This window comes from Mesoplodon bidens, assembly GCF_964165515.1.
Source record: "Mesoplodon bidens genome assembly, chromosome: 1".
Classification (NCBI taxonomy): domain Eukaryota; kingdom Metazoa; phylum Chordata; class Mammalia; order Artiodactyla; family Ziphiidae; genus Mesoplodon; species Mesoplodon bidens.
The window spans coordinates 4,849,457-4,863,083 of record NC_138176.1 but is presented as its reverse complement, the minus strand read 5'-3'; the positions used below and the strand labels follow the sequence as shown (position 1 = coordinate 4,863,083).

At 49.8% G+C, this 13,627-nt stretch overlaps 1 protein-coding gene across 2 annotated transcripts in view; it reads left to right on the top strand.

Moving 5' to 3' along the window:
• PTPRE (protein tyrosine phosphatase receptor type E) overlaps positions 1–13,627 on the top strand; it is a 169,883-nt gene that overhangs the window by 25,315 nt on the left and 130,941 nt on the right. The window lies entirely within an intron of this gene.

Genomic DNA, 13,627 nt, shown 5'->3' with positions numbered 1-13,627 from the left:
CATGCCACACATTCTGGATGAAAATGAGGGATTGTTTACATCATGGGCCAAATTAAACTCTGGGAGAATTCTGAAGTAGGATAGATGGAAATGTGCTCAAATGTGTGGCATATTTTAGGTTTCCTAGGAATTTCCTTTCAAGTATAATCGCAAATTAATATTACAAAGCTATTATAATATCATCTAATATCCTAATATGTATCTGAGGTCCCCTGGCATTTAACAGAGAAAGTAATCCTAAACACACATTGTTTTCCTCCATGGGGTTGCCCAGGACAACCTCTGTCACCTGGGAAAGACAGATCTACCCCATGTGGTGGAGGACAGGGGCTGGGGTCAGAGAATTTGGATTCTGCTTTCTTCCCCCACCCCTCCTGGCTGGGCTATTTGGGGCAAGTTCTGTGTTCTCAAGCCTCAGTGTTAACCATCTGGGAATAATAATCCTGACTAGACTTTAATGAAGTGACGTCTAAGAAAATAATCTGTGGGGCTTCCCTGGTGGCGCAGTGGTTGAGAGTCCGCCTGCCGATGCAGGGGACATGGGTTCGTGCCCCGGTCCGGGAAGATCCCACATGCCGCAGAGCGGCTGGGCCCGTGAGCCATGGCCGCTGAGCCTGCGCGTCCGGAGCCTGTGCTCCGCAACGGGAGAAGCCACAGCAGTGAGAGGCCCGCGTACCGCAAAAAAAAAAAAAAAGAAAATAATTTGTGAATTAGGAAGAGTTAGACACCTACTAGTTAAGCAACCAAAGAGAGAGAGAGAGAACGCAAGTGATTGAAAGTCACTCAGCTTTCTCACACTCGTTCTGACAAATTCTGGAACCAGTATAGAGGAGGTGGGGTTTCTCTAATGAAGGCTCTTTGCAGGGGATAATCTTGGAATCAAAAACAGAAACGCTGGGGTTCGTCTTCCCTTCTTCTCAGCACTAGAGCGGGTTCATTGAGAGGAAGGGTACCAGGTCCGCCCTCAGCTCCCTGGTCTCCATGTCATGGCTTCCCTGTTGAGAGCCCGAATGTGAAGCTCTTATGTTAAGAGGATATTCCTGTCCTTTAATGTGTTAGGATTTTATTTGCTTTGGAGAGAGAGTCACACACATTTGCCTTTTGGGACATGTCTTTGAAATCCATCCTCAAGAAATATGATACCGTCTGCAAACTGAGCTTGGCTATCTCTCCAAACTGGGAACCCATATCTACTCCGTGGCTAGCCTGGGGAGGGTTTGAGTTTCCCGGAATTCCGCATCTTTTCCCAGGATAAGCACATCTGTAGGAGATGTGCTGGCCCCTCCTCACCTCCCTAGTTAGCCTTGGTTTAGGAAACTCAGAAGCTGACACCATGCAGCATGAACAAGACACCTCCGTCCCATGTTTGCTTTCATGGGGAAGGAGACACCTGTCCGCTAGGGACCCAGGCTCGGGAGGGAGCCAGGTGTCTCTGACGCTGTGGCCCAGGGCAGCACCCGCTGGAGGCCGCCTTCTTTAGACCCGTGAGGAGGGGACTGCTCTGTCCCTCACTGGCTGCGCTGAGCGTGGGGCTGGCGTTTGGGGTCCCGCGATGAGCATCCTCCCTGAGAGGGAATTTCCTGCCAGCCCTGCCCCCCTCCCCCCGCTGCCCTCCCCGGCCCCGCCCCGGCCCCCATGCACCTCATGCAAACCCTCTAATTAGCGGGTGCCCCCATCTTCATCTGCCCTTTTGTCCTCCGGTTTCCATGGAGAGGCCGGCAGTAGGGACACGTGACTGACGGTGCCGCCCTCCCCCTGGAGCAGCCCTCTGGGTGCTGTGGGGGGTGAGGCTCCCCTCCGACTCCCCCGCCCCCGTACAAAGCTTTATGACACAGGCCCTTCCGCCCAAGCTGGTGTCTAAAATCTGCCGCTCTGTTCTTTGCCCCCAGTTCTGTCCCTGGGGATCCCCCTTCTCCCACAGGACCCACCCCGTCTCCACCCAAGGGCACCTTCTCTGACCCGTTTTGCAGGGCACCCTGGCTTGGAGATGGGTCTAGCTCCCTGGCAGCTCCAGGCTGGAGGCTTTCGGGGGCTGTGGTCTCCCTCCAGTGCCCGAGACAGGGTCTCCTAAGAGTCCAGAGGGTCACAGAGACTTCCCGCAAGGGCCTCACCAAGGTAGAAGCTCCTGGAAGGAGCACCTGGTGTCCGTCATTAAACTAAGCCTTGAAACCACATGATTTCTTACTAAGGCAGTAACCTTCCTCCTTGCTGTGCAGGTGGCAGAGGCCTCTGAGCCTCAGGTATGTGGCCCCTGGGGCACCCTGTCCTGGTGTAACAGAGCAGTGTGTGTGTGTGTGTGTGTGTGTGAGTGTGTGTGAAGGGACGCTCTTTCCTCAGCTCCCCAGACTGCAGCCCAGCCCTTCACGTTTCACTGAACACAACCCACCTCTTATTTCTTACTTAAATTTGAAAATTACTCTCTGTAAGATAACCCAGGGGTATCTGATGTCATCCTTTAAATGGTAACAGTACTGTATCCTCCGTGATACTTAAAAACAATTTTACAAACCTCACCAATCACAGCACAGTAGAGATGATCCCATAGTGAAGTTCATGTCAGGACTGTTTCATAAATGGGTATGGATTTGGGGTTTATCTTTTTTAAAAATGTAGCTTGAAACGACATTATTGGAGCTGTTTATTCAATATTTGTGATATTTAATTAATAGCGGCCAGTGTGTATATATGTACACACACACACATACCCATGTCTGAGTTTGCCTGGACCATTAACCCTATTGAAGAGAGAACTGATTCTGACACCCAGGCGGGTGGGTGTCATAACCCCCGAACCGCTTTCTCAGATCGCTGACTGTGCAGAATCATTCCCTGGCTGATCTAGTTGCAATTAGCTGAGAATTTCTAATTCCAGTTCAGCTTAAAGATGACCAAGTGTTTGTTGTTGTCATCCTGTAAAAGGCATGAATAATGATTCTTGAAACAGTGAAGGCGGCCTGTGTAGGAGGTGACGGGGTGTTGAGAGCTGAGACTCATAATCCCTACCTCTACGTCCCCCGTCTTCCATATTCTGTTCTCCTGGAGACAGAACTCTGATATTTTTATTCCTGAAGAGGCTTGGAAAGCAAACACAATGCAAAAGTAAAGGTGCCGATTCCAGTGATCTGGCTGCAGAATTTTTATTAATGGGATGCAGGTTTTAAATACGTGATTTAAATGGTATTTATTCAGATGACAATGCCGTTTGAAAAAATATCTGCATTTTTCCCCACTTCGGGAAGAAATCAAAGGCACTTTGTCATGAATCATTTGGCTAAAATTCCTCTCCAGCACCCTGTACAGTTCACTCATATCGGAATTGGTGAAAATCGGGTGATTTGCAACTCTGCACTTGCCCAAATTAAACCACGAGTGTAATCTGTAATTAGAATCCTGGACTTTCCGAGCTGAAAGGAGGTTCCAGCAGTTGCCCAACCAGGGATGGCATTTTGCTGATGAGGAAACAGAGGTCCCGGGGTCGTTTCTCACCTAGGTAGAATCAGTATCTCAGTTGGGAAAAAAGGGAGAATTCCATGAGTATGCCTTTTTTAAAAAAAAATTGAAGTATAGTTGATTTACAATGTTGTGTTAGTTTCTGGTGTACAGCAAAGTGATTCAGTTATACATATATATATATTACTTTTCATATTGTTTTCCATTGTGGTTTATTACAAGATATTGAATATAGTTCCCTGTGCTATACAGTAGGTCCCTGTTGTTTATCCATTCTATATATAATAGTTTGGCGTATGCCTTTTTTTTTTTTTTTTTTTTTTTTGCGGTACGCGGGCCTCTCACTGTTGTGGCCTCTCCCGTTGCGGAGCACAGGCTCCGGACGTGCAGGCTCAGCGGCCATGGCTCACGGGCCCAGCCGCTCCGCGGCATGCGGGATCCTCCCGGACCGGGGCACGAACCCGCATCCCCTGCATCGGCAGGCGGACCCCCGACCACTGCACCACCAGGGAAGCCCTGGCGTATGCCTTTTTAAAATAAGCTTCTTGTAAGTTTGTGTGTATACATATGTGTGTGTAAACTCCATGGCTCTTACTTATAGATATTAATAAAGATGTATGACTAATATTCAAGTAGATGATACTATCTCATATTCTTTTAAAAAAGCTTTCATTCCCCTATGTCTCCGAATAGCAGCCTAGTAGCGTGCAGAGCTGGTTAAAAGTCAGGAGCCCTGCTATACTCGCCAGGCCCCGCCATGACTCTTGTGTGCAAAACTGCTTTCGTGTTGGGACTCAGTTTCTTCACTGTGAAGGGAATTGACAAACAAAATCTCACAATGAAATAAACAAGCCAGCATGGCAGCCCCTTAATTGGGGGGGGCGGTGCCATCGAGCTGGAATCCTCTAAGTTCTAATCATGGAGCACAGCTCAGTCATGACTAATTGTTGGTTAAATGGACATTTTGAAAGTAGTCTTATACTTTCTTCAATCCAGAACATTTTTAGAATTGATATTACTTTTTTGTTGTATATGTTTAAGGTGTAGAACATGACTTGATATGTATACACTAGGAAATAATTACCACAATCCAGCTAATTAACATACACCTCACCTCAAGTAATTACCTTTTGTGTGGTGAGAACACTTAAGATCTACTCTCTTAGCAAATCTTAAGTACACGATACAGTGTTATTAACTGTAGTCACCATGCTGTGCATTAGATCCTAGGTCTTATTTATCTTATAACTGAAAGTTTCTGTGAAACGACGGCTCCCCATTTCCCCACCCACAGTCCCTGGCAACCACCAGCCTACCCTTTGCTTCTATGAATTTGATACTTTTTAGATTCCACATATAAGTGAGATCATACACTATTTGTTTTTCTGTGTCTGACTTATTTCACTCAGCGTACTGCCCTCCAGTTTCACCCATGTTTTTGCAGACGGGAAGGTTTCTGTCTTTTTTAAGGCTGAGTAGTATTCCATCATCTCTCTCTCTCTCTCTCTCTCTCTCTCTCTCTCTATATATATATATATATATATATATATATATATATAAAATATATTTGAGTGTGTGTGTCTCACATTTTCTTTATCCGTTTGTCCATCAGTTGGCACTTGGTTTGTTTCCGTATCTTGTCATAATGCTGCAGTGAACATGGGGGGGCAGATGTTTCTTTGAGGTAATGATTTCACTCCTTTTGGATATTTACCCAGAACTGGGGTTGCTGGATAGATATTACTTTAAAAATTTTTTTTCACAGCTTTATGATACATTTCACATGATATTACCTCTTAATATTCTTTTTTGATACTGGTGGGAAGTATGTAAGTTGATAAAAATTAGTATCCTTGCTTCTGCATTTGGAATTGGAAAAACAGAAACAGAGCCAGTCACCTTTGTCAAGGCATTATGTCCATCCTCAAGCCCCAAATATGTGCTCTCTGACCCTGTCTGGACCTGCACATCCCAGGGCGCTCCGTGTTGATGTGAGTTAGGATGTCGTGTTATCAAACCTTCCGTGAAGAACTCGAGGAACCCGACATGCAAAAGCCTGCTACCGCAGAGGGATGCTTCCCTCTCTTGGAACAAAACTGTGTGAATGCCTTTCTGAACAAAGGCTATGAACTAATCCCCATCGTTCATTATCTTTAAATAGCATAATAACATTCCAGTAAAATGCTTTTCCAGATATTTCAGCAAGTGAAATCACTTGCTTGTGCTTCACATTGTAGCTTTTTCAGTAAAATATGACTTTAGAACTTTTCACTCCTATGAACAAAAGGGACACATTCCATCAATTATAGAATTCTTCTTGGGATCTTTTTTTTAAAATTCTTTCATCTTTCTTTATTTTTCAAACATCCTAGCCTCCTGTAGCAAAAACACCCAGGACATATTAAACTTTATCTTTGGAAGATGACTGCAGTGTGTGATTTTCCAAAAAAGGAATCTTACATTTTAGGTCTAGTTATTCCAGAAAAAAAGAAAAAAAAAAGATGCCCAAGCTCAGAATTGTTTGTGATCACTGGCAATCGCAACGCACATTTTGAACGTTCAGTTGAGCACAGGTCACTATATCTCCACCTAGGGGATATGAGGGGAGGGAAAGAATGGCCTGGCCCTCACTGGGATTCCAGTCCGGGTGGGAAGGCAGCTCAGGTACACGGGAAGTGGGAAGAACAACCATGGAGACGTGTTCCGCACAGCCAGGGAGGGGGCAGCACCTGGAGGGCAGAGAGAAGAGATGGACCCCAACGGGGAGGCAGCTGGGGGCAGGCCACCGGGATAGCTGACGCTGCAGCCCGCCCAGGCTTCTGGTCTACCCCGTACACCCATCCCCAGAACATCTCTCTGAAAACTCTGCCCTGACCTTGTGCTTCCTTGATTAAACACCCTGGAGGCTTCTGGTCATCATGCAAGAATCCCATCTGCTTAGTCCCAGGGACAAGTTCCCTACCAGACCTTGGACACCTCTCATCCCGCCGTCCCCCGGGCGCGCTCTGGTATTCAGAAGGGGCCCAGCATGGGCTTCTGAATGGGCAGACGAAGGGCTTCCCACACGAGCCCATGCGGAGCAGAACATCGGCCGGAAGGAGGCACTGAGCTGACCAAGGCAGACATCTGTCCGTAGGCGCTCCTGGAACAAGGCTGGCCAAGATGGGAAAGAGTAGTAGGGTTGGTGTAAACAGGAGGTCCTGCGGTGTCTGAGAGGTCAAGGTCAAGGTCAGGACCACTGAAAGGGGTGGGCTTGCACCAGGCTGTGGAGGGTGCACTGATGCTGAATGTCTCCAAATATTAAAGTCAAGAACTTCAGATTAAACTTTCTTTCCAACTAGAATCTCCTTCTTCTCCATCCCCGGGTTCCTGGACAGCCACCATTCAGCGGGAACAGCACAGATTTCCTGTGTGCCCATTCCGTTGTGTGCCCGGCCCCGTCGCCGCAGGAGGGTCACAGGGCACAGGCCAGGCAGGTGTGGTCCAGGGACCGGCAGAGCCAGGCTGGGAGGAGCAGCACCTGCCCCGGTCACAGGGGCCACCCCACTCAGGTTCAGCCCAGTGCAGCCCGGGTGGGCACGTCTGATTTTTCAAAAGATGCTGGACATCTTTTTTGTGTGAAATGCTACAATTTAAAAATGTGGACAGGGCTTCCCAGGTGGCGCAGTGGTTAAGAATCTGCCTGCCAATGCAGGGGACACGGGTTCGATCCCTGGGCCGGGAAGATCCCACATGCCGCGGAGCAACTAAGCCCGTGCGCCACAACTACTGAGCCTGTGCTCTAAAGCCCTCGAGCCACAACTACTGAAGCCCATGTGCCACAACTACTGAAGCCCGTGCGCCACAACTACTGAGCCTGCGCTCTAGAGCCCGAGAGCCACAACTACTGAGCCCACGTGCCACAACTACTGAAGCCCGTGTGCCTAGAGCCCGTGCTCCGAAACAAGAGAAGGCACCGCAGTGAGAAGCCCGCGCACCACAACGAAGAGTAGACCCCACTCACCGCAACTAGAGAATGCCTGTGCGCAGCAACGAAGACCCAATGCAGCCAAAAATAAATAAATAAATATATTTAAATAAATAAAATATAAAAATGTGGACAACTGAATAAAATGTTCTTTTTACACCAGGTAAGCTAAACAGGCTGTTTCCTCTCTGCATTTGGTCTCTGGGCAGTCAGCTTTCCACCCCAACTGATGCATTCTTCGTTCATTTCTTTACCTCCGGAAATCCATTCCTCTGCCCTTTCCACAATCTAACTCCGCCTCCTCCGTCTTGCTAAAACCAGTCGAGCCAACTCCCCGTGGGCATCCTTGAAGGCTCTGTCTTTTTTTTTTTTTTTTTTTTACTTTTGTCTGCATTGGGTCTTTGTTGCTGCGCACGGGCTTTCTCTAGTTGCGGCGAGCAGGGGCTACTTTTCCTTGTGGTGTGCGGGCTTCTTATTGCGGTGGCTTCTCTTGTTTTTTTGTTTGCGGTACGCGGGCCTCTCACTGTTGTGGCCTCTCCCGTTGCGGAGCACAGGCTCCAGACACGCAGGCTCAGCGGCCATGGCTCACGGGCGTAGCCGCTCCGCGGCATGTGGGATCTTCCCGGACCGGGGCACGAACCTGTGTCCCCTGCATCGGCAGGCGGACTCTCAACCACTGCGCCACCAGGGAAGCACAAGGCTCTGTCTTTATATCCAGACTCCTTTGGTTCATGGACACAGGCTCAGGGACCCTTACCTACAGACAGCTGATTTGTAGAGCAGGGAACAAACCAGGTAAGGTGGTAAGGCAGCCCAGTCCTCCCCCTGGGCCAAGTGCAGAGCCACAGCGAGATTGTGCACTGTGTCACCAGTGGGAAAAAAGGCAAAGGAAATGGGCAAAATGTTGACACTTATCTGTAAAGCTGAGTGTCTTTTTATAATATCTCCCAGGGAGAAAGTAGGTCAGCATCCCCCAATGCAGGCCACTTCTCCTGCAGTCCAATCAAGAGCGTGTAGATGCTCCACTTTACGTGCCAGGGATCACCATGCCAGAAGTAATGAGAATGAGCGGAAATGAAAAGAGAGCCTTACATTCCAGGAAGGCATTTTAAGGAAAGGGAACCAAGGAATCTCACTCCGTCTGCTCACTAGCAGCTCAGAGGCTGTAAAAACCGCTAGGGATGGAAGAGAATTGGGGAAATGAGGAAGTCAGGGGATTGGGTGCTGTGTATCTGCCTGTCTAAAGTGAAATTTTATAAAATAAAAATTTTTCTTTATATGATAGCTTTGATTTTAAAAATTGAATTAACTAACGATGCCTTTGATAGGTCAACTTGATCAAATTCAATTTGACCCTTTGTCTTTAGACCTGAAAGCCAGTGCAAACAAAGTGTCCATCAATGGATGGATGAATAGATAAACAAAACAAAGTCCATCCATACAGTGGAGCATTATTCAGCCTTGAAAAGGAAGGAAGTTCTGACCCAGCTACAGCAGGGATGAACCTTGAGGGCCCTGTGCTCAGTGAGATAAAGCCAGAGAACAAATACGTGTGATGCCATTCAAGCGAGGTCCCTAGAATAGTCCGATTCACAGAGATGGAAAGTAGAATAGAGGTTCCCAGGGGCTGGGGGAGGGGAATGGGAGTTGTCTAACGCGTGTGGAGTTGCACTTTGGGAAAAATTCTGGAGATGCTAGTGGTGAAGGTTGCCCTGTGAACGGACTTAATGCCACTGAACTGTACACTCAAAAGGGGTTCAAATGGTAAATTTTATGTTAAGTATATGGTACCACAATTTTGAAAAGAATCCTGCAGGAGCAGGAACCTGAGGGTGGCGTCTGGGATCACAAGGCCAAGACGGCTTTGAGACTCGGAAGTCATTTTTATCACACAGCCCGGGATTCTTGAGTGATTTTCTTCTTCCCTCTTCGGTCTACCAGAAACCAATGATTTCTTTTTCCTCAGTTTTACCCTTCTCTTGTTACTCTGCCAGGTACCACCACATCCTGTCCTAACGAAAACAATCAGGTTCTTTAAACTAGAAAGAGGTCTTTTCAGGAAGCCTTCCGTACGTGTGCCGTTCCAAGCAACATGCGGTCATGTCTCTATCAACTTTTGAGAAGTGTATTTCTTCTGAAGACTGCAGTGGCATGTGTTCATCTCTAAAGATCGAGACCATATCAAGATGCTTTCCATTGTTTCTCCTGTCCGGTCTCGTCTCCTCTGGGACGTCTGTATTGAGGAATAACGCCTTCCCGGTCCCTTCTTAGCCGCTCTCTCCCGTTAGGCCCAAGGGCCTGGGGATCCCTTCGGTTCTGGTTTTAGTTCCGTCGATTCCGGAAGTTCCCTGCCTTGTCTTCTCCCACGCGGAAGGAAGGTCAGGGATTGGGAACAGCCCATCTCAGGGTCCCCGTTCGCAGGAAGCGCAGGACAGGACCCTCCCACATGGGGCCAGGCTGCAGGCATGCGAGGACCCCCGCTCCCACCCCCGGACTGAGGCCCCAGGCATCCGGAGTCTCGCTGCCTGGAGTGCTCTGGAGGCCTCCTCGGTGGCGGCGGCGGCGGCGGGAGAGCTGCACCCGCTATCATTTTCTCAGGCAGATGGGGTTGGAGAGACTTGTACCACTTGATTCTGCAGCTGGCCAGCACTTCCCACAGGGGTTTTGTCTGTCCTCCCATGTCTCCTAATTCCGGGCGTTCCCAGCCCTCACATCCACCAGAAGAGAGCTGGGGAGGCCTGCTCTTCAGCAGCCGGACAGGCGGACTGGACGGGCACTGACCATGCCGGAGCTGGGCCTGCCTGCTGGCGTGGACACTGGGGCTGGGGGGCCATGCGCACATGGAGGGGAAGTGCTGCTCTGGCTGTAGACTTTGCGGAAGGAGAAGGGGTCCGCGTGGGCACCAGGGCTGCAGAGTCTCATAAGAAGCACTGGGGCTGTCCCCGCAAGCTGGCGAGCTCAGCGCTGTGGAACTCGAGAGCAGGCGAAGGTGTTCCCATCAGGGAAACACATCAGCCAGTGGACGGGGTGGAGGGTGGAGCAGACCAGGGCCCTCCTGCCGGGAAGGCTGAGGTGCAAGTGGGCAGAAGGCCTGGTGGGGGTTCAGGAACCACACTGGGGGATAAAGCAGGACTTAGGGTTAAGAGTAAAGCCTTAGCTGCTATGTCCTAATGACAGTGTGGTCACTATGAGGTCAGGGCCAGATGAGCAGCCCTGGGAGGTGAGACATTGATTGGATGGGTAGATGGATCGGTAGGTGAGTGCATTACCCCTGGATGCATAGGTTGATGAAGCTAGAAAAGTAGGCGAAGATCAGATCCTGAAGGCCCTGTAGGGAGCTTGAGGATAGTCTGAAAGCCATTTACAGAGTGTAAGCAGGAGATCTGTGGATAAGAAAAGTGCTGCTGGTTCCACGTGGATGAGAGGCTGACGGAAGCAAAGACCAGTTGGAAGGTTGACGCAGCGAGAGAGAACAGTGCCCTGCAGTTAGGTCAGTGGAGAAAGTGGGCCAATTCCGCAAATTTCAGGAAGCACGATTCTCAGGTAACAGTGCCTTCGATGTTTGGGGTAAGAGCTGGAGACACCAGGATGACCCCCAGGTGATTAGACAGCTGGGGGGACAGAAGCACCCTCCACGGGGTCAGCAGGAAAGGGGGAGGGTCAGGTTGGGGGAGAGGAGGGATTATGGTGACGGTCACAGCGCTGCGGACTTGGTGGCCTTGAGCTGCTGGCAGGCGCCTCCTCTCCAGGACCCTGACGGCAGGCCCCGCATCATTCTCGCTCCTTCTCTGCATCCCCAGAGCCTAGCTCAGGGCGTTTGCAGGTGGGCTCCCTAGGGAACGTGGAGCTGGGATCAGAGCATCTCCCAAAGCCTTCCTCCCCTCCGATCTGTGCCGCTCCCGCGACACGTCGGCGGGGCAGAGTGCGGTCACTTGAGGAGCTGGCAGGTCAACACGGAGAAGCCTCCAGGGCCGTGTGGCCCTGTCCGGCCGCGTGCCTCAAGCCCGGGCCGTGTGCCAGCCAGCCTCTCGGGTCCTCGCCCGGAGGCCCCCGCCTCGCTCCCCGCCCTGGGCGCTTGCGTGCGGAGGCCCCTTGCTCACGACAAGTGTCACCAGCACTGAAGGCGGGGAAGCTACTGTGGACGGAGCGTGTGCCGTCTCCCTCCGCAGGAGCAGGGCTGAGCAGTTAACCAAAGACCCGCTGTTCCGACACATCCTCAGGGAAGGAGGTCCTGTGTGCCCAGGGCCGTCACAGAGGCCATCGAGGGTGAGATGTTTGGGCTGAGAGCTCCGAGGGTGGAGGCCGCGGCCACTTTGTTTTCCTGTCGGTGAGGCACTTCCTTCCCGAGATTCATCACCCCCTCCTCGTCTGCTTGCACAGAAATGCATCGTCTGGTTCATCCATCTTCCCTCCTGACCCCTGCGTTTTCCCCTGGCCCGACGCTGGAGTTGAAGAGAGAGCGGTGGGTCACCTCTGGGGGCCGTGTGCTGACCCGGGGTGACTCCTCGGGCCCCTGAGAGAGGCCTGCTCGGCTGCGGCCTCACCTGGAGGCGAGGGCGGCCCCGGATGGCTGCGGTGGGGCAGGGAGCAGGCTGGAGGAGGACGTCAGATCCTGTGGGGAGGCTCCTGAGGTCTGACAGGCCAGGCGAGGCGTCTTCCTTCTAGGGGCGGGGGCGGGGCTTCTCCAACAGCCTGAGTTACGCTGATGATTCATTTCTGTGACAGAAGAAAGAGGGAGCTCCTTGTTTCTCACCGTTATTGCGGGAATATGTTTGCTTCCCTCCGCACTTCTGAGACAGTCAGAGACGACTTCCAGGGTCCCCAGCTGACCTTCCAAACGAAGTAGTTGAGCTGCGCTTGGTGGGCTCCTCTTGTCAAGGTCCAGTTAGAAAGATGAGCCAGGACATGGAAGCAACCTAAGTGCCCTTCGACAGAGGAGTGGACAAAGAAGGTGTGGGACAGGGCTTCCCTGGTGGCGCAGTGGTTGAGAATCTGCCTGCTAATGCAGGGGACCCGGGTTCGAGCCCTGGTCTGGGAGGATCCCACATGCCGCGGAGCAACTAGGCCCGTGAGCCACAACTACTGAGCCTCCGCGTCTGGAGCCTGTGCTCTGCAACAAGAGAGGCCGCGATAGTGAGAGGCCCGCGCACCGCGATGAAGAGTGGCCCCCGCTTGCCACAACTAGAGAAAGCCCTTGCACAGAAACAAAGACCCAACACTGCAAAAATAAATTAATTAATATCCTTCTTTAAAAAAAAAAATAAAAGAAGGTGTGGGACAGATATACAATGCAACGCTGCAACGCTGCTCAGCCATAAAAGGGAACGAAATAATGCCATTTGCAGCCACATGGATGGACCTAGAGATGATCATGCTAAATGATGCTGACTTACTAGTCAGAGAACGGCAGGTGCCATCCGATATCACTTACATGTGAAATCTAAAACAAGATACAAATGAACTTATTTACAGAACAGAAACACGCTCACAGAGGCAGAAAACAAATTTAGGGTTACCAAAGGGGAAAGGAGTAGGGGGAGGGATAAATTAGGAGTTTGGGATGAGAAGATACAAACTACTATGTATAAAATAGATAATTGACAAGGACCTACTGTATAGCATAGGGAACTCTACTCAGTACTGTGTAATAACCTACGGGGGAAAAGATTCTGAACAAGGATCTATATATATATATATAACTGAATCACTCTGCTGTACACCTAAAGCTAACACAACATTGTAAATCAACTATACTCCAGTATTAAAAGTTAAAAAGAGGAGAGATTCCACAAGCTCAGCTCATTCTGAGAAAACCCACACCACAACACTTTTATTTTTTGAACTTTCCTTATCTTACTTCAAAGTAATTTCAATTTTCTCGATATCCTGTCCCAAAGATGTGGTAACCTAGTTGGCGCTGTATGTTGGGAAAATTGTCCCTGGGACAAATTGTAGTGGTGTGAATGAAATGATGGTTCTCCTCTAAATGATTCCATATTTATGTTAAAAGATAGATACATAGAATGCATTGAAATCCTCAAGTGATGAAAAATAAATGTACGTATCAATTTAGTTTCATTATCAAATTAAATAATTTATTTATTTGATTGGAGACTCTGCCACAGGGCCTAAACACAAAGAAAAAAACGTGTCAGAATTCATGGCGGGTGAATGGCCATTTGTGCCTATATTGTTTGATGGGTACTGATC